This window comes from Equus asinus, chromosome 21 (genome assembly GCF_041296235.1).
Source record: "Equus asinus isolate D_3611 breed Donkey chromosome 21, EquAss-T2T_v2, whole genome shotgun sequence".
NCBI classification, from domain to species: domain Eukaryota; kingdom Metazoa; phylum Chordata; class Mammalia; order Perissodactyla; family Equidae; genus Equus; species Equus asinus.
This window is the reverse complement of record NC_091810.1, coordinates 45,491,000-45,513,445: the sequence shown is the minus strand read 5'-3', so window position 1 is coordinate 45,513,445 and position 22,446 is coordinate 45,491,000.

The following is a 22,446-nucleotide window of genomic DNA, read 5'->3' as shown; positions in this document are numbered from 1 at the left end:
ACCTCCATCACAGGTCTCCTGCTTCTGTACAGGCAGTCTGGGGTGGAGGGGGGCCCTTGGGCTCAGGAACCAGCCTGCTTGGGTTTCCATCCTGTGGTTGCCACTTATTACTTGTGGCCTTGGCAAGTAGCCCAAGTCACCTAATAATTTTGAACCTCCATTTTTCATCTGGCAAACAGGAATTATAATAATAGTACCCGAATCAGAGGATTGTTATCAGACTGAATCAGTGAATACATGTAAAGTACAGAGAACAGAGCCTGGAACACAGCAGTTGACACCTGTCAGCCACCATCTCTCTTGGATTCCTTTCTCTTCTGTACCCCTGTCAGAGCTGTTTTCTCCTGTCTACCCCCACTACTGTGTTCTCACTTCTTTCCAACTCAGTCCCTTGGCCGGCCTACTTCCTTACATCAGCTCTCCGGGGCTCCCCAACACCCCCCCAATTACATGCCAGGCTCCTTAGCAAAATTCAAGGCTTTCCATTTTCCAGACCAACGACTTTTGACAACATATTTTCCCCACTATTTCGTGGTCCACACCTGATGGTCCTGCCCAAATGTGCTCTATCTTTGTTTCTAAGCAAGCTCTGTGCTCTCTCACCTCCTTGCTCTGGCTGGCCCTGTCCTTCCCTCACCTCTGCCTGCCAGGACGTGGGGTCGGGGGAGGGGGGCGTCGAGGAAGAGCAGCAGCTGGCCTGCCCCCACTGGCCTTCCTTGATCTGCAGGTTTCCAATACTCTTGGCTTGGTTCTGGAGGTCAGATTCTGCACTGGCATTCAGAAACGCAGCACTTCGGGGGCCGGGCCGGGATTCCAGGTACATTTGTACGTCGTAGCAAACTGAAACCCCTCCACTTTCAAGCCTGTGAAAGGTTCATGCTCCCTCATCACCTTCAGTGCCCTGATTTGCTTGCCTTCTTGTGACATTGGTTTTGTTACACTGAATTTCGTTACTTCAAGGGCCGGCATCGGTCATCTTGAGGGATTTTAATTGACAATAAGGAGACTGCTTATGCTATAGAGAGGGTCACTGCATCTTATTGCCCCTGAATATGTATGGCTTTTAAAATCACCGTTTAATGATTCATATGTGGAAGAAAATGCTTATCATATAATGTTCGTGGAGAGAAATCAGACTTCAACACTGCATTTGCAATATGATTGTGACTGTGTACATCATGTGGGTCAGGACTTGAAGGGGTTGTGGGCAACGGACAATAGCTTGATTTGTTGGGGAAGTGGGATGAGAGGCGACTTTTTCTCCTTTTAACCATTGTTGTGTTGCTGTTTCTGCTATTACACAAAATAAAAATATCAATTATAATGTTAACAGCTACCATTTGTGATATTATATTGATATAATGTATCAATATAATATAGTTTATTAATATTAATATATTATAATATAATATATAATATAATAATCAGCACACGGTCAACCTGAGCCACTGAGCTCTGCGTTTTCTCGGTTGGTCCTGCCAGCAGGTGAGATAGGGCTGTTTATCCCTGGATTGGCGAGAGTAAAAGGGTCTCCCGGGAGGCACCACTGAGGGGACAGACCTGCAGCCTTCCACTCACCTTACCCAGCCACTGCTTCTTTCTTAGTAAAAAAAAGCCAAACAACTTTTCATGAATCAACATTACAAGCTTATTATAGAAAAATTAGAGAATACCAAAAAAGGGAAAAAGTTTTAAGTACAAAGTAGTCTATAATGCCGACCCCCGGGAGATGCATTGATAACCTCTTGGATATACCTTCCGGGGCATTTCATCTCACTGCCCTGCTGGGATCCTTCAGTGAATCTCTCACGGGGAACTTTTAGTACATGTTCTGCATCTGAGAAGTTAGTCTTGAGGCTAGAGGCTAGAAAAGTCGTGAAACTACTGTTGGGTGGCAGAATTTCCTCTCTTGAAATCAAAAATAAGAAGGACTGAGGAACTGGAGTTTGGATGGAGAGAGCTGACAGAATTAGGTGGGGTAAAGAGCGACATTGTGCCCATGTGGCTGGTCTGATCCTCATACTTCCATGGTCTGGGGAATACATATATTCCAGGAACACTTGAAAACCTTCTTTAAACAAAAATGAGCTTTACGAACTTATGCCTATCAGGAAGGAAGAATGGAGACCACTTCATCCTAAACGCTCCGTAAAATTATAAAGCAATAAGGTAGTGCCCCAAGACTCGAGGTTTTCCTACCTTGTTAGTGCTATTAGCAGATAAACCAAACTGTCCTAATCTTTTCATTTGATTAAAATGGTTAATATCTGCCATACAGTTTAGGTTTATTTTAAAAGAATTTCTTTATTAGTTTAGCACTGATTACAATCTTCAGCGGGCGTTTAGCTCTATTGTGCTGACAAATCTATGAAGGGTTTGTGTGATGAGAATGCAACTGAGCTGATAGAGATTGATCTTTTATTCATTCATTTACTTATTAATTCATTGAGTAAATATTTATTTAAAAACAACCATATGACAATCCTTCCTTGTGCATTTGTTAATAAAATTATAGTCAAGGGCATTGCTTATTCTATATATCAATGTTCTACGTATAAAATGCACACGGAAGTTTCTTTTAGAATTCAGTTCCAGAAAACACTTTAGGTCACTTGACTTGTGTCAAGCTTTCTCCTTTCTGATAACAGCCATGTGTTGTGTGTTTCCCATTTTGCCCTAGCTGCTGGGAAGCTCAGTGATGCTCTTGATGCCCAATTACAAGCATCATGTTAACCTCACGGTTGGTGTATTTATTGCTTTTTCCTTTTTTATGGCTCTGATTTTCTGCTTTATCAATTTTAGTAAGTATTTATGCATTTGACAGCCCATCTCAATTCTTTGTGGAAAAAGATGGAGGGTGGGACATACATTCAAGGCACAGTGCTAGCCATCCTCATCAAATGCCTATCAGTTGGAACTAGAGAGAGGTGATGGTTGCACAACATTGTGAATGAACTAGATGTTGCTGAATTTTACACTTTAAAATGGTTAATTTTATGTTAGGTGAATTTTATCTGAATAAAAAAATTGAAAAAGAAAGGCATCCAGGGCGTCTGCCTCATTGTGTTTGAAGAGCAATGATTAACATCGGCATGTGTACAAGCCAGTCACACAGCTGGCTCTAACAATGAGAACTTTCTTCCCCATCTCCATCCTCTCTCCAGTCATCTTAAAAAAGTAAAACAGTGACAAAACAGCTTATATAAATAGAAATGTTTATTGTGGGAAAGTCACAAGATAATAATAATAATACACCCATAAAAGTCACCTGTGTTTCTAGTAGCCAGATAGAATCACTGTTAATGTTTGGTGCTCACCTTCTAGACTTCTGTAGTGATCCATTGATGCGTGCATTCTATCATCCATCCATCTGTCTTTTCCAAAGTGTGGTCCCAGGACACCAGTCTCCTGATTAAACAAGTTTAGAAAATGGGTCACCCTAGCACCTCCTCTTGGAGAGTCATCATGCACATTAGTGTATTCAAAGATTTGGGAAATTTAGTTGCAAAAAAACTCATTTCACTGTGATTAATCTAGAGTTTTTTCAATGTACTTAAACATGAATCCTTCTTTTCTATAACTCAAGGAACTAATGCAATGTTTCATGGAAGCCAAGGAAGCTTCAAGAATACTTGATCTATGTCTTCGTATTTAGTCTATATAGTCATACTAGACAGATAGACGCCTGAATGGATTCTATGATGTAAATATCTCTCTATATCAATTACATACTCCTAAGACATAGTTTTTAATGGCTGCCTAGAATTCTATTGTATAAGTGTCTCATGGCTCCTAGAATCAATTACCCTGTTGCTGGGAGTTTAGATTTTCCTCATTTTTGGCTCTCACAGTGAACGTTATTTTTACTATTGCTAATTCAGGCCCACCTCCTAAAACATCTCCTCACATGAAGTTTGCTTTTCCTGGGGAGTAGAATCTGCATGGATTCTCCATGAGTGGTTTTTTCACCTCTAGTTTAAGAGACATGTTAGTCAGGAATACTCTGGAAAGAGAGAAAGCACAAATGGTGAGAGTAAAGGGATAGAAAGGAGGAGTGGTTTTGCTGCTGAATTGGATTTAAAAGTATTTTTAAAAATTTCTTAATCTTGTGTGTCAGTGGCCAGAATTCCAGCCTAGCTCCTGGCTTCTCCAGGAGGGGCCTGGTGTTGTGGGGTGCTGAGCTTAGATTTTCTAGGGTTTGTAGGTCTGGAGCCTTGAGCAAGGGTTAGGAGACTCACGGAACGTGGGAGAAATCTGTGAGTAGTATGGAATCAACCTTTCTATGAGCACTGACCTCATTCTTCTCGTGTGGCAGAGGAACCACTGGCGTCTGGAGGGATACCAGGTGGCGCACGAGATGATTTTTAGGTGGCTTTCTATGGGCATTGGTCACGTGATGAGAACGTCGTCCCCTTCTCAGTTCTTGTTCCGTCCTCCTGATGTTTTTTAAGGAGCCAGTCTCAGTTTGGTGCTGAGATAGCTTTGACACCCGACATTTTCTAACTGCTTTTTTTTGACAAGGAGAGAACATACTTCAAGGTCAGAGACCTGGCAGGCTAAAATTTAGTCCCAATGTTTTGTTTTCAGTGTATTCATTTTTAAAATTATCTAGTTACCTCCTGGTTATGACAAGAGATGTTAATAAGGTTTCTTTAAGTACAAACGTAGAGCCAGCCCCCCTTGCCTAGTGGTTAAAATTCAACATGCTCTGCTTTGGCAGCCCGGGTTCGGTTCCTGGGCATGGAACCACAGCACTTGTCCATCAGTAGCCATGCTGTGGCAGTGGATCACAGAGAAAAACCAGAAGAACCTACAACTATGCACAACTATGTACTGGTGGCTTTGGGGGGATGAGAGGAAGGAAGGAAAAAGGAGGAAGATTAGCAACAGATGTTAGCTTAGGGAATCTCCTGCAAAAAAAAAAAAAAAATTCTTTAAAGCATGAGAAACCTGTTGGCTTGCATGACCACCCAGGGGTGCAAAACTTTCTGTTAAAAAATAAATAAATAGGGGCTGGCCTGGTGGCATAAGTGGTTAAGTTCGTGTGCTCTGCTTCGGTGGTCCAGGGTTTGCAGGTGTGGATCCAGGGCACAGACCTACACTCTGTTCATCAAGCCATGCTGTGCTGGCATCCCACGTACAAAATGGAGGAAGATTGGTACAGATGTTAGCTCGGTGACAATCTTCCTCAAGCAAAAAGAGGAATATTGGCAACAGATGTTAGCTCAGGGCCAATTTTCCTCACCAAAAAATAAATAAATAAACATAAATAAAGCAGAAAAGGTAAGTCGGTATTAAGAAAAATTATAAGTAAATGAGAGTATAAGTGATACTCAGATATGGCAAAAAATCCAGACATGATACAAGTAACTGAAATTTGGGGAAAAGTGAGTTAACCCAGGTCTCATGTCACTGGCCAGTGTGAGCTCTTGATAACTGTATCTTTGTATGACTATCATTCATGAATCCCTTTTGGGTCTCAGTTTGGTTTTCTTTCTTCTTTCTCCTCTGCTGTCAACTGCCTGTGGGAGCCAAGGAAGACTTCACACAGTAGGGACGTTTAGTTGAGTCTTAAAAGGTGAGTGAGCATTTGCCACATAACAGAGAGTGGATGTAGAGACCACTCAAGGTGGTTCACCCCCAGCAGAGGTCACAATCTGCCTTCCCTTCATCACAAGGGGAATTACTTATAATGGAAAAAAATAACACTTGGAGCCAATAAACACAGAAGAATTCATTGAAAAATAGTTTGGCCAATGAAACTATCTGGGATTGGAGAAATATTTCTCCTTTCCCCTCTGGTAGCTGGGACAGCAAATAACCCTGATGGAGATCAGCAAATAACAGCAATAAAAACTAAAGCCTGTTCGCAAGACTGAGGGGAGATGTCAGCTTTGAGAAGGGAAAGAGAAAGGACTGGAAGTGGAGCGGAGCAGAGAAATGTAGGTTTAAGCCTATGGGGCACAGGTGGGATTTTGATATTAAGCAAGTGAAGGCTACAGGGGGAAAAGCAGATTGACTTTATTTTTTTATGACAGAATCAATAGAATCTAATCAAGTTTTGAATGCAATCAGAGTAAGATGAGAAATACCAAGCAGATCCTTGTAGGCAGTAACTAGAACATAATCGTGTCCAGGCAGGACTACCAGTGATGTTCCACATTTCTCTTCAAGCCCTGCTGGGAAGGGAGACTCTGCAATTAAGGAAGGGTGACGGGGTTTCAGGTTCACCAGAAGATTTCATGCCCTGTTTTATGTTGATTTTTTCTTCTCTGTAGAGCTCCCCTGAGACCAGGCTTTCACCTGAGAGAGGAAACGAAAGAAAGATGTCCTCTTGGAGGAAGGCAGTGAGGAGTGTCATAGGTCACTTTCTGGGATGCGCAGGATCAGATAACAGACACTCAGCTGGAAGATGATGAGGACTGGGGGTTCCAAAGGTGGCTGGGGGTCAAGTTTGTTCATAATCTCCACGCACGCCCTGCCCAAGTCACCTCACACACAAATAAGCCAAGCAAAAAGACTGCTTCCCAAGCAAACGCAGCTTCAGCTCCCCGGAACAGTCATGCCAGTGCACTCTCCTTAAAACAGAAGTCCTGCTCAGCCTGTGGTGTTATAGCTCCCAGCCAGGTGCCCTCTGAACCACCCCCGTATAGGAGTTCTGGAGCCACCACTGGAGGGTGATTATGATTTGAACTCACTGATTCTACGAGGAACATGAGGAAAAGGGCAAAACCACTTACTGGCATTGGCTCTAACAGCGTCTTGAATTATACGGGCGCTGGCTTACAATGATTTGGTGCCAGGTCCTGGGGAGAGCGGGCTGCATAGGAAGCCGGTCCCCAGGCTTGAGGAGCCCTCTCGGAGTCTAAGCGGGTCACACAGGCACATAGTCAAGAACAAAACCCAATCAAATTGGGCTGTGAGGGGGCCCCCAGCCTGGTGCTGTGGAAGTCAGAGGCGGCTGTTACTAATTTTGATTGGGGCGTGGGTCAGGAAGGAAAGCGAAGATAAGGAGCAATCAGGATTTCAACATTGATTTTGACCCCTAACAGTGGGCTCAGACCACCCCCCGCCCCTCCGGGGGAGGTGTTCTTACTTCAGGCACATGGTCGTTGCTGAAGAAACATTTGTGAGCATTTGGATGGATGAATAAATGAACATCTCCATGAAGAAACTGGGACTCAGAGAAGAAATAACTTGCCTGAGATCACACAGTTCATAAATAGCAAAGCTAAAATTCGGACCTACGAAGCTCATTCTTTTTCTCTCGCAACACAGTATTTGCTGGGTGATGGTGCGGAAAGAGCCAGAAACCACAGACAGCCATGAGGAGAACATGATAGGAGCCAACCAAGACCGGGATTTCAGGAGAGAAGGAATAAGCCCTTGCTCATAGATGTCTGTTTCTTTTTTATATTGGCAAGTTCACATCAGCCAGGGAGCACATGGCTAACTTGTAATAATATTCGTCTTTCAGAAAACAAGACCGAAAAAACTATGGTACTCTATCTTCACTCTCTGATATCTAACCGATAGCTCTGGTGCTAGAGTCTGAATTAGCCGTGTGAAAATATTCTCTTTTCAGCCCACCTTGTTTGGATATTTGATTCAGAAACAACTAATGAAGTCCATTTGCCATATGGGTAAGTGAACTCATTTTAAGTAGGTGTTCTGCATCCCTGCGGCTCCAGGAGCTGTTGTCATAGTAACATTTCCCCCCTTGACTTGCAGAAGGCACAGTCCATGGAACCAGTGGCAATGTAGGTCAGGAGTGAAAAGGGGTTTGGTGGCTTCGCCTCAGTGCCCAGTTTGGCACAGCCAGGGATTGTTAATGCTGGGGGCTCCAGAGGGGCTTGCCTTCCTCAGGATGTTCTCTGCTAGGACTGAGTCAGAAGAGGAGATGCAGAGGAGGGGGGCCAACAGGAGGCACGGAAACGGCAAGGAGAGGCTGGCAGGAGCTGCACGCCTGCATGGAGATTCAGAACCCCTGAGAGCCCAGGATGACCTGGGACAGGTCACTGGCTGAGGGCGGAGGATGTGGAGCGTTGGGGGCTTACTATCCCTGCTGCCTGGTGGGAATTGCGCCCCCTGCAGTCCAGACCCATTCAGAGTTGGTTTAAGAAGGCCCACGTCAATCATCAATATAACAGTTTTAGCTGCAGGAGAGGTCAGCTTTACATTCAGCCTGGAAATGTGTTTAAGAAGCTTTTGTTTACTCATCCATTCATGTAGCAAACATTTACTGGCCCGTTTTCTGCACCAGGTACCGTGCTGGCCAGTGCCGGCTTCATGGGTGCGCCGCCCTTGCCCTTGCACAGGACCCCATGCTCGGAAGGACTTTGAGCTTGGTTTAATGCTCTGTTGCCGTCTTGAAATTGTTAATCATTTTTGAACCAGGGCCCCACGTTTTCATTTTGTACTGGGCCCCGCACTGGGGGTACAGTGTTCAGCCAAGCCAGACACACTCTCTGCCTTCCTGAAACTTGTGGCACAGCAGGAGAGACAGACACAATCATGACACAAATCAATGTGGAATTACAACTGGGAGCCGTGCCATGAGGGACGGGCCTGTAATGTCTTGCGAGAAGAGCCTCGTACAGCTGTATGGCTTCACCTCACTGTATTCAGAATAGTGGAGATGGATCAAATTACGGCAGAGAGGGTTCAAGTTAGTGTTGCTGAAGTAAGTGGTTGGGAGCGCAAGGCAGGCTTCCGAGAGAAGAGGGCAAGTTTCCCCCTCAAGGTTGTAAAGATCAGGAGGATACCCACCTGTCAGGGCAGGTGTTTTGGGAGCAAACTTTTATCTTTCTCTGTCTTCTAAAGGGCTTTTTCTTTTGACTTTGGTGTAATTTCAGACCTACAGAAAAGTTGAAAGAATAATACAAAGTATTCCCATATACCCTTCATCCAGAGTCCTCAGATGTTACAGTTTACCATTTTATCCTATCTATTTATTCATCTATCCATCCACCCACCTATTGCAAAAAGAAATTCTGGGAGCTTTTCTAGACATGAATATTTTATTGAGCAAGAAACAAAACGATTGTGAACAGGGAGACTTCAGACCCGACAGTGATATGAAGCTCACAGGCATGACATGGCAGGATAGCTTATAAAGGGGAAATGCAGAAGTTGTTAAACCTCTACTATGATGGGTTATTACAATGAGGTTTTTCACATGGCACGGGATTGGTTGAAACCTATTATCTTACATCATTTTAGGAAGATGATTTAAGTTTTATTTATGATTATCAGAGGCATTTATAAGAAATAACCTAAGTTTTGCTTACATTCATGAGATAACCTAGAATAAGCTTTGGTTATGTGGCTTAACTGGTTTTGTCTGCTAGGGTGATCTTCAGGCCTGGTCTTCACTTTATTTTATTTTAACACCATCCATCCATTCGTCCATCCATCCATCCATCCCTCCATCCATTCATCCAATCTATCTACTGTTTAATCTTAAATGTAGACATAATATAATGCCCTCTTACTGCTAAATACTAAAAAGCCTATTTCCTAAAAACAAGATCATTTTCTTACATAACCCTAGTACAGTTATTAAAATCAGGAAGTTAACATTTATACAATATTATTGTCTATGTACAAATCTTATTCAGATTTTGCCCATTATCCCCGTAATGTTCTTTATAACAAAAGGAAGTTCTGTATCACACGTTGCATTCATGTGCCTTATCTATTCAGTCTCCTATAATCTGGCATAATTCCTAGTCTTTCTTCATTTTCCCTGACATTGATATTTTTGAGGAATGCAGGTCAGTTATATATTTTAAAAATCAGGTATATTGAGGCATAATCTTCATAGGGTAGAATTCACCCTTTTTAGATGTACATTTCTCAGGCCGGTTATCTCATAGGATAGCCTTTACTTTGGATCTGTCTGATGTTTTCTGTGATTAGATTCAGACTGTGATTCTCTAGCAGAAATACTGCAGCAGGAATGTTGCATTTTTCTCGGTGCATCACATCAGGAAGCACGTGGCACTGATCCCTCCATTACTGTTGATGCTGTTGGAGGCTGTGTAAATACTCTGTTACTCCTCAAACTTTCACCCGCCAGTGTTTTCATCCGTGGATGATTCTTGCCTGAAGCTTATTAATATGGTGGCTGCCAAGCAGTGATTTTCTAATTCCATCATTCCTTTTATATTTGCTTATTGTCTTTCGACTGTCAGGACAACAACTTCTTCCCCAACTAATTAATAAATTGTGTGTAGGCTTATTTATTCTTATTTTATTCAATGGGTTATACTCTTTGACTATCATTCTTTATTATGATGCTCAAATTGTTCCAGATTTGGCCCCTTCAAAGTGGGCCGTATTTTGTCACATCCCCCATCCTTCTTTGAGCACTTCCATACTCTCTAGCACCACAAAATGTTCCAAGTTCATCTTGTACTTTCTGTGCCCCAGCTCTGGAGTCCACCATTTCTCCAAAGAAGGGTGAAATTTTCTGAAGGTGCACATGTTGCCTGAAGTCATTTCAATCTTGACATTCTTTCCAATTCATGCGGTAGAACCATAAAGCGGAGACCTTAGGTTAAACTTTTATTCAGAATCCTTATCTGGCTCTTTTTCCTCCTTGATTGAATTTGAAGCAACTTACAAAAAAATTCATACAATAAAATTTATGAAATAAGAATTTTCAGAGGGGGGAAAAATGGTGACTAAGAGGAGGAAAACAGATATGCCAGCCACCAAAGTAGCTAGGCTTGCCCAGAAAAACTTGGCATTCAACACTCTGGCAGCCAAATTAAAGAAGGAGCTGCACGGGCAGCAGATGCCCGGGGCTTGCGGAACACTTCCAGGGACTCTGACCTGCTGGCCCAGTGGGCGCTGCAGCGAGGGGCTGGGCTCCCGTCGCACTGTGGGAATAAAGAGCCTTTCCGGATGGTATTCTGACCTGGCAGACACGGAGAGAGCTGCAGAGAGGAAGCAGCAGCACCAGGAGTTTTTTTTTCTTGAAAGCACTTTGGAGTATGTCTTGGCTCTTGGACCAGCACTCAGTGAAACCCCACATTTAGAAGAGAATTGGTACTTACAGGCCCCACAGTCACTCCTTCGCTGTCTCACTCAGTGATGTTCTATTGATTATATGCTAGGAGCCATGCAGCGATCAGACCCAGGGGAGGCACAGAGATCCGGACCCTGACCACCGGGTCCAGTAGCCGAGGAGCCATGACCATGAATGATGGTGCTTCAGATTCAACGCTGACTGTGCTCTGAGAGGTGCTGCGGGAATTGAGAGGCAACTGTGAGGCATCTCTTCTAGCTGGAGGAGTGTTTCTGGAAAGAGCTGTTGTGGTGTTAAAACATGGAACTTGAGATCTGGAAAAGGGCCTGGAAGGGAATCCTGGCCAGCGACCCCATTAGATGCTTGAATCTCTTCTACCGTTGGACCTTGTGGGTGAACTGTCACTTGATAGAAGCAAACGTGCAAATGAGGGAAGTTGTCCGTATGTGAATAGGCGTTCCATAGTTCCTTCACTTATGAATTCATTTATTCAACGACTATTTATTGAGGCCCTATTATGCTCTTGGCACTGTGATAGATGCTGGATGTACAAGAGTGAGAAAAACACACTCAATTTCTGCCCTCATAGTGCTTTAGATCTAATAGAAAAGACAGACGTTAATCAGATTTATCAAAAAGTATATGTATTATTAAAAATTGCTCTAAGTGCTATCGTGAAGGTTACCCAGGACTTCCAGATTAGGGTTGGCTGCCTCAAGGAAGTGACAGTCAAGTTGGGTCACTAGATGGGGCAGGACAGGAGCATTCCAGCCAGAGGGAACAGTGTGTGAAGACGTGGAGGGGTCAGAGAACATCTGAAGAGAGCTACAGGCCCTTGTGGCTAGAGGGCAGAGAGCAGTGGGAATGTGGGTGACACATGATGAGGGATCAGAGGGTGCAGGTCCATGGCAGGGGGTCTTCCCGAGGAAGGGCGGAGAGAGAGGCATGGAGGCGGGGGAGAGCTGAGTTGATCGGATCACAAAGCAGGGGGAAGAGATGTGAGCCTAGAGCAATAATTCTAAGAAATTAGGGAGGTGGGAAGTGAGCTGGGGACAAAGTTATGAAATAATAGGAATGCTGGTAATAGGGACGCCATTTGAGGAGGAAACAAGGCTCTGGGACCTTAGTGACAGAAAACAGGATACAGGGAAGGCAGGGCCAGTACCTATTAACACAGAGCTGAAAATAACCTAGGACTTAACAGTCTATCCTATAATAACCATTTCTAACTATCTATCCTATAGAAATGCTCTCTCGTGCACGAGGAGATATATCCAAGGATGCTCACTGTAGGCACAAAAGAAGTGGAAACAATAAAAATGCCCATCACTATGGAGTGGGTAAATAACCTGTGGTACAGCTTTACCATGCTGCCCAGTGCAGCAATGGAAAAATAGATCTCTGTGTGCTACATGGAGGCTCTCCAAGACATATGGCTGGCAGAAAGCATGAGGCAGGACAATCCATCAGGATGATGTCATTGCCATAAGTGGAAAAAGCAGTCCCCCCAAAATGCTGTCCCCATCCCTTGTGAGTACAGATATAGTACTTAAGTGCCCAGAAAAATGTGTGGAAGGCTTCAGAGCAAACTGAAAACAGTGGTCACCTGAGGAGAGGGGCGGGTCCGAGGATTAGCCAGGGGCAAGGGGGATTTCTGCTTTATCTGTAATGTCTTCATTTTACTATGGAAAATTTGAAGCATATACAAAAATAGGACACTGTAGTAACCACCCAAGTACCTGTCACTCACCTATTCCCTCCTCCTGAGTTATTTTTAAGCACATCCCAGACACTGTATTCCATTCATAAATATTTCAGTAAGTATCTCTAACAGATAAAGACCGTTTAATAAAAACATAACCATAATACTATGATTACACATAAAAGTATTAATAATAATACAGCAGAACTGTCAAACACCCAATCAGTGTTCACATTTCCTTGTCTTGTGATGACAATTTGTTTGTTCAAATCTGGACCCAAATAAGTTCCATCCATTGCAATTGGTCGATATGTCTCTTAGACTTTTTGTGTGTTTTTGCCAGTATATCTCCGGGATAGATTCCTAGAAGTGACTTTGTTGGGTCAAAGGATAAGGGCATGTGTATTTTTGCTAGATGTCCTCAATTGCCCCTCCACAGCCTTGTGGCAGTTTGCGTCCCCCTGGCGATGGTGAGAATGTCCACTTCCCCACAGCCTCACCAGCTTCCGGTGTATTGTTAGGCTTCGGGAGTTTTGCCAATCTGATAGATGAGACGTGGTATCTCGCTGTAATTTTCATTTCTTTGAATTAGGTTTCAAAAGAAAATGGGCTCAGGGAGAATTCTGAGGAGAGAAGCAATTTACATAGAAATAATAATATTGCCTGCTATCTTTCAGCACATATGCTATTTTATTTTACTTAACCCTCAAACAATCCTATAGGGAAGGTGGAGTCATATCGCCTTTTAAAGAAAGGAAACTGAGGGACAGAAGGGATGAGTACATTTGTCAAGGGCCCAATGGCCAGGACGTGGAGGCCAGATTTGAGCCGCAGTAGTCTGTGTTCAGAACTGCTGCTGGGCTTCTCTGCTAACCTGAAGTGCCTGGCCTGCAGGATAGCAAATCCTGCAATGTGAGCATCCCCCAAGGTTCAACCCTCCTTTCCTACTAGAAGCCAACTCACAGAACTTCTGGCAATGGAAATCATCGTCTCAGAGGCTTTCAGGCAACGAGAGGGACATCACAGGCTGTTCCTCGACAGCAGCAGCTGGTTCCATGGCAACCTGGGCCAGCTCGTGGTCAGGAGGGCCCAGGGCAAGGAGGATGTGGTCTGGGTGATGGAAAATAAAGTTGTAGTGAATTCTTTAGGGTTTTCCATATATAAGAGCATGTCATCTGCAAACAGTGAGAGTTTCACTTCTTTCGTGCCAATTTAGATCCCTTTTATTTCTTTTTCTTGCCTAATTGCTCTGGCCAAAACCTCCAGTACTATGTTGAATAGGAGTGGTGAGAGCAGGCACCCTTGTGTTGTTCCTGTTCTCAGAGGGATTGCTTTCAGTTTTTCCCCACTGAGTATGATGTTGGCTGTGGGTTTGTCATATGGACTTTATTATGTTGAGATACTTTCCTTCTATACCCATTTTATTGAGAGTTTTTTCATAAGTGGATGTTGGAGCCTGTCAGATGCTTTCTCTGCATCTGTAGAGATGATCATGTGATTTTTATTCCTAATTTTGTTAATGTGGTTCATCACATTGATTGATTTGTGGATGTTGAACCACCCTTGTGTCCCTGGTATAAATCCCACTTAATCATGGTGTATGATTCTTGTTTGTTTTATGTGTGTGTGTGAGGAAGATTGGCCCTGAGTCAAAATCTGTTGCCCATCCTCCTCTTTTTGCTTGAGGAACATTGTTGCTGAGCTAACATCAGTGCCAATATTCCTCTATTTCGTATAAGGGATGCTGCCACAGCATGGTTTGATGGGCAGTGCTAGGTCCATGCCCAGGCTCCAAACCAGAAACCCTGGGCCACCGAAGAGGAGTGCATGAACTTAACTGCTACACCACCAGGCCAGCCCCTGTAGGATCCTTTTAATGTATTGCTGTATTCAGTTTGCCAATATTTCATTGAGGATTTTTGCATCTATGTTCATCAGTGATATTGGCCTGTAATTTCCCTTCTTCGTGTTGTCCTTGTCTGGTTTTGGTATCAGGGTGATGTTGTCCTCATAGAATGGTTAGGTAGTGTTCTGTCTTCTTCAATTTTTTGGAATAGTTTGAGAAGGATAAGTATTAAATCTTCTTTGAATGTTTGGTAGAATTCTCCAGAGAAGCCATCTACTCCTGGACTTTTATTTTTTGGGAGGTTTTCGATTACTGTTTCAATCTCTTTACTTGTGATTGGTCTATTCAGATTCCCTATTAGAAATAATCAACAACTACAGCAAAGTTGCAGGATACAAAATCAACTTACAAAAATCAGTTGCATTTCTATACACTAATAATGAACTAGCAGAAAGAGACGTCAAGAAAAAAAATCTTACAATCACAACAAAAAGGAAAAAGTATCTAGGAATAAATTTAACCAAGGAGGTGAAAGACCTATACACTGAAAACTAGAAGAGATTATTGAAAGAAATCAAAGACGACATAAAGAAATGGGAACATATTCCACGCACATGGATTGGAAGAATAAGCATAGTAAATGTCCATATTACCTAAAGCAATCTACAGATTCAGTGCAATCCCAACCAGAATCCCAATGACTTCTTCACAGAAATGGAACAACGAATCCTAAAACTTATATGGAACCATAAAAGACCACAAATAGCTAAAGCAATTCTGAGAAAAAAGAACAAAGCTGGAGGCATCACGATCCCTGACTTCAAAATATACTACAAAGCTATAGTATCAAAACAGCATGGGACTGGAACAAAAACAGGCACACAGATCAATGGAACAGAATTGAAAGCCCAGAAATAAAACCACACATCTATAGACAGATAATCTTCAACAAAGGAGCCAAGAACACGCAATGGAGAAAGGAAAGTCTCTTCAATAAATAGTGTTGGGAAAACTGGGCAGCCACACGCAAAAGAATGAAAGTAGACCATTATCTTTCACCACACACAAAAGTTAACTCAAAATGTAAAGACTTGAAACCATGAAACTTCTAGAAGAAAATATAGGCAGGACACTCTTTGACATCAGTCTTTGCAGCATCTTTTTGAATACCATGTCTACTCAGGCAAGGGAAACAAAAGAAAAAATAAACAAATGGAACTACATCAGGCTGAAGCGCTTCTGCAAGGCAAAGGAAACCAGGAACAAAATGAAAAGACGACCCACCAAGTGGGGGAAATATTTGCAAATCATATATCTGACAAGGGATTAATCTCCAAAATATATAAAGAACTCATACAACTCAACAACAATAAAACAACCAACCTGATAAAAAAAATGGGCAGAGGATATGAACAGACATTCTTCCAAAGAAGTTATGCAGATGGTCAACAGGCACATGAAAAAATGTTCAGCATTTCCAATTATTAGGGAAATGCAAATCAAACCTATAGTGAAATGTCACCTCACACTCGTCAGAATGGCTATAAATAACAAGACAAAAAATAACAAATGTTGGAGAGGATGTGGAGAAAAGGGAACCTTATACACTGCTGGTGGGAATGAAAACTGGTGCAGCCACTACAGAAAATAGTGTGAAGATTTCTCAAGGAATTGAAAACAGAAATACCATATGACCCAGCTACCCGACTCCTGGGTATTTATCCAAAGAGCTTGAAATCAACAATTCGAAGAGACTTGTGCACCCCTATGTTCATTGCAGCATTATTCACAATAGCCAAGACATGGAAGCAAGTGAAGTGCCCATTGACTGATGAATGGATAAAGAAGATGTGGTATATATATACAATGGAATACTACTCAGCCATGAAAAAGGAAAAATCATCACATTTGCAACAACATGGATGGACCTTAAGGGTATTATATTAAGTAAAATAAACCAGACATAGAAAGGCAAACACTGAATATCTCATTCATATGTGGGAGGTAAACACATGGATAAAGAAAACAGATTAGTGTTTCCCAGAAGGGAAGGAGGTTGGGGGGGTGGGAGAAAGGGGTAAAGAGGCACATATATATGGTGATGCATAAAAATTAGACAAATGGTGGTGAGCACGATACAGTCTATACAGAAACTGATAAATAATAATGTACACCTGAAATTACACAATGTTATAAACCATTATGACCTCAATAAAATAGTTGGAAAAAAATAAGAAAATAAAGTTCTGAGGAGCCACACTATGAAAGATTCCAGTGCACAATTTGGAACCCCTATTATTATGATATTAGAAAACATATTTTGCCTCCTTTCCATATTTTTGAAGAAGACATGATAATGAGACAAGAATGGACTTTAGAAAAGAGGAAAGAACTCAGAAACACAAATCTATCAAATTCAAACTTCTAAATGAGTGTCCTTTTGATTACTGAACTATTGCTTGGCACATTTTACTATCAACATAGACTGTCTGGCTTTTGCCTTACGACACTACTCCAACGAGTAGGCGTGGGAACTCTCATTCTAACCCTTCTTCAGAGGAGGCTGAGTTGTGGGTCATCTCAGGGATCTCCCAGGCTGAGGAGGAAGTCTGGACAAGACAAAGTACCTTCAGGGAATGTCAGCCAGGATCCTCCACCAAATGGATTTTGGTCAAAGTTTTAATATTAGAGAAAAATCTCCTTACTTGCTTCCCTCGGCACCTTGAGGGCGGGGACTCCAATTCCTTCATCTTCTGTCTTTGCTCCTCACACCAGGCTGGGTTTGGGGAAACAACGGAGATGCATGCGCAGGCCAGCTCTCAGGAGCTGAGGGATGCTAACGATTGGGCGACTAAAAATGAAAGACAGTCACACACCAGGCTGTCTCCCGTTTGTGCACGTGGGTGCACCCACGCATACCTGCCCCACACAGTGCAAGCACTCTGGGCTGAGCCTCAGAAGAGGTGGGTTTGAGCCCTGGTGTTGTCACTTCACGGCTTTGGGGCAAGTCTTTCTCTCCTTAAGTTTCAGTCTCTCCCTCTGGAAAACGGGGCCAATGATGCTTCTGCCATGGGGATGCTGTGAAGATGAAATAAAATGTGTGTAGAACTAGGGCCGGATGACATGGTTAGGACAGTGCCTGGCGCACAGTAGGTGCTCAGGAAATGCAGCTAGACCCTGTTCCAGTAAGCCTCGTGACTGCTGGAAGTGGAGGGATCTTGGAGGGCCAGGATTCTCTCTTCTCCTCATCTTTGGGAGGTGTGAGCGGGGAGAAGCAGTGTGTGCTGCCCCGCTTGGATTCGGGGCAAGGCTGGCCCTAAAACCCAGCCTGCTGACCCCAGTTCAGGCCCTCACCGCCACACAGCTGCAGGCCAGCCCTGGACCCTTCAAACAACATGGGCTTTTGTACTCATGTGTTCTCAGCTCAGCCCCATTTCTTCCTCACAAGCACCTAGCCCCCACCCCAACACACAAACCTTTCAGAAAACAGAAGAAGGAACCACCTCTGTGCCTTTGTCTTTGAAATGTGTTCGAGTCGTTTGCTGTTCTTTACTAGGTGGGTTTTGGTGTTTGTCCACCTCCTGCTTCCTATCAATAGCGAGTGCCTGCAAAACTTCACGTCAGGGTTGTAAAGAGAGAGGTCAGGGTAGTAGAGAATGCTCAACACCCACGTGCACCTCCTCCCACAGACACCCAACAACCACAACATTGACCCTCCCTCCCCAAATCTGAAAACCTGTCCTCGGCCCTCTCCTAGGACTCTGGGAGGAGGCGCTGGAGAATTCCTCTGGGCTCTGACAGGACTTCCGGTTCTTTTTTTTACCCCCCAGTAGAAGCTCAATAATTCTTGAGATCCAAATTTCGAAGCTTGTATGGAGACCGCTGAGAAATCACTAGTAAGACAGCCGGGCTTTCTAACTTTTTTTTCCCCAAGCAATCTACTAAAGTGATTGCACAGTCATTTCCCAAGGTCAATTTTAGCTTTTAATAGTTTTAATGAGCTGTTTAAAAGGCTCCTCAAGTTGTGCTCATCCAAGCTTGCACATGTTTGGGAGCAGGGAGGAAAGGAAAGGAAGAAAGATGGGGGATGAGGAGTGGACGAGAGAGGTGGGTTCAGTCCTGCTGACTGGGGCACAGGAAGGGAACGAGTTCTTGGGTTAGCACTTCTCCAGAATGTTCCCGGGATGCTAACAGGAGCGCTGTTTCACCTTTGTGATCAGGTCTAAATAACTCAGGAACTTGAGAGACACTCAGCACTTCTACCTCCAAGCGGAACTCCTCAGTGCCCCCTAACCCTTGGACGCCTGTAGGGAGGGAAAGGAGAAAGCAGAATTGGAGAGTGATGATGAATGCAGTGGGAGAGACGAGGCAGAGGAGCCTCGGGTGTTTAAGGAACGCCTGAATTTGTTGAAGGGGCTAAGGAGGAGGAAGCAGAGAGAAGAAAAAGAAGGCAGCCAGACATAACTGGGGCCTGTGGAGTAGGTGGTCTGAGGCTAACAATCACCATCATAATTATGGTAACGCTAGCGAGAACCAAAACTGCTTACCCACCGTTGCTGTGTACCAGGCTCGAGGCTGAGCGCGTTAGATGTCTTCACTCCTTCAATTCTCACAACTACCCGGGAGGCAGGTTCTACTACTGTTCCCACCATACAGTAGAGGAAAACAGGGTCATTGGGGAGAAGTCCATGGTCCAAGTTCACCCAGTTAGTAAGGCTGATTTGCATCCAGACAGACCGACTCCAGAACCCAAGATTATAACCCTAACTGTGATTTGTACGCCACCTCAGGGCAATATGAAAATTTCAGAAACACCCAGATACCTATGTAAAGAAGAAAATAAAAATACTCCTAAGCCCACTTCGCAGTCACAGCAATGTGAACATTTTGGTGTATGTGGCAGACGCCTCAGGCTGTCCACCAAAAGCCGTTCTTTTCCTTTTCCTTAGAAACAGAATTATAGTCAGGCCTTGGCTGCTCACCTAGACGGCCTTTCCTGGACTCCCTGGGAGTTCGATGTGAACAGGTGATGCCATTGTCACCCGTGGAAGGTGAGTGGAGCTGATGTGGACCACCCATGGGTCTGGGGTTACAGTGGGGGTGAGTCTTCCACACACTCTTTCCCCTTCCTGCTGGCTGGAAACTGCTTGTGCCCAGCGTCAATCATGCTTGTGATGACAGCGTCAGGAGGTGGGGGCGCACAATGGAAGGAGAGGTGACCACTTCCCACATCACTCACTTTGACACTATTATGGGAGAGAGAAATAAAATTCCTCATTTTTCATGTCATTGTACTATTGCATCGCTTTATTGGAGCAGCTTTCCCCGACTGCTACAGTCTCTTCCCTTCGAATTTTCTTCCCTGTGACTATGTATAGTCATTTTTCACACACTGGCCCTCTTAAGTCTTTATTCTTTTCCTCGTATTTTATGATCCTTTCTTGGGATTGGTGAGTCCAGACTCACCATCTAATTCCAGAACAATATTAATTAAAAATGATGACCAAATTACAAACCACCCATTACATACCTCTTTTTTGATTTGAGGAGACCTTCGATCTCAGGCACTCAGTGGGCGAATCCAGTTCCTATAGCATCATTAAATGTGTCTGAGGTTCTTAAGATTGTACAGTAATGCAGCCTTCTCTCTACTTTGTATAAGCCTGAAAGCTTGCCCTTGTATCTTTTTTTTTTTTTTTTTTTTTGCTGAGGAAGATTTGCCCTGGCCTAACATCTGTGCTAGTCTTTCTCTATTTTGTCTGTGGGTTGCTGCCACAGCATGGTCACTGACAGATGAGTGGTGTAGGTCCACGCTTGGGAACCAAACCTGGGCCGCTGAAGCAGAGCCTGTCGAACTTAACCACTAGGCCATGGGTCCAGCCCCACCTTGTTGTTGTATCTTGTTCTATGACATTCAAGGCCCAGGCACCCTAGTTGCCTCACTTTGAGCCTTCTATCAGTGCTATGTCCTAATTAGGGCCCACTACTTCATTTTATAGATTAAGACACTGAAGCTCAGAGAGAATCTGGTTTTCTGGATCCTACACCTGGTCAAAAATCCACACCTGGTCAAGGATGGACTGTGAGTGCTAGAACTTGAACTCATCTCCTTCGATTCCAAAACTATAGGACCCTTAAAAAATATTTTTAATTTTTTTCTTGCATTTTCAAAAGTAATTTGTTTCTTTGTACATGCTATCTCAACACAGCCATCAGAATAAGCCTTTTAAAATATGTCATAAAAAGACAATCCAATTTTAAAAACGAGCAAGGATTTGAAGAAACATTTCTTCAGAGAAGATATACGAATGGCTAGTAAGCACCTGAAAATATTCTTTGCATCATTAGTAATTAGAGACATGCAAATCAAAGCCACAATGAGGTACCACTGTACACCCACCAGGACGGCTGCAATCAAACCAACAGGCAATACAAGCATGGGTGAGGATGTGGAGAAATTAGAACCCTCGGACACTGCTGGTGGGAATGGAAAATGGCCCAGCCGCCTTGGAAAACAGTTTGGCAGTTCCTCAGAATGAAAATATATTGAAAGTTGAAATATATTGAAAATTGAAAACATACGTCAACGTGAAATCTTGTACACAAATGTTCATAATGTTATTATTAATAATAGCCAAAAAGTGGAAACAACCCAAATTTCCATCAACTGGTCAACAGATAAACTAAGTGTGGTTTATCTATACAATGGAATATTATTTGACAGTAAAAAGAAATGAAGTACTCATACTTGCTATGACACGGATGAACCTTGAAAACAGCATGCTAAGTGAAAGAAGCCAGTCACAAAAGGCCACATATTATATGATTCCATTTGTGTGAAATGTCCAGAACAGGCAAATCCATAGAGACAGAAAGGAGATTAGTGGTTGCCTGGGGCTGGAGGAGGGGGAATTGGGAGGGACTGCTAATGGATATACGCTTTTTTGGGGAGGGGCACGAAAATGTCCTAAAATTAGACACCGGAATTTACCAAAAATCACTGAATTGCACACTTTAAGTGGGTGAATTATACTCATGTGAATTGTATGTTAATAAAGCCATTTAAAAAAATGTAAGTAAAATCCTGTCACTCTTTTGCTCTGACCATGCAGAGGCTCCCTGATATCCTCACGGTGAGACCCACGTCCTCACGGCCCATGTCACGCTACGAGGCCCCGGGTGACCTGGCCTCCAGTCTCCTCTCTGACTGTACTCGCACTTGACTCAGCCACAGTGGCCTCCTCACTGTGCCCAAGGTGTGTCAGGCGCACGCCTGCCTCAGGGCCTTTGCCCGGGCTGTTCCCGTTGCTGGAGAGCCTCCTTTCCAGCTGCCTTCCTGGAAAACTCCCTCATGTTTTTCAAGTCACTTGTCCTGGAGGCTTTCCCTGGCCTCTCTGTTTAAAGTTACAATCCCTCCACATCTGGCACTCTGTACCACGTTTCCCCTCTATTATTTTATCTAACATACTGTCTGAGTTATTCTTTTATTATATTTATTGTCTGGCTCTCTCTGTGAGGTCCAGGATCTTGTCTATCTTCATCTCTGCTATAGCCATCACCCAGAGCAATTCCTGGCACATAGTGGGTACTCAATAAGTGTTTGTTGAGTGAATAACTGGAGTGTATGTGGCAAACAGTGCAATTATTCCCGAGTCCCTTCTTCCTGGCCCACCTCCTGTGATAGAGGCTGAAGGACCCTGGTCTTCTCTCTCTCAGTTTACCTTTGGCTGCAGGTGCCCATAGGACCAGCTCAAGAGAAGGCTGCCAGAGAGTTTCCAGTAACATGTTTCTTCCCTGATGGAAGGACAGAGCCCTGATAGGAGAGCAAGTCTCCCTGTGTCTTGTCTGCATTCACCCTCTGCT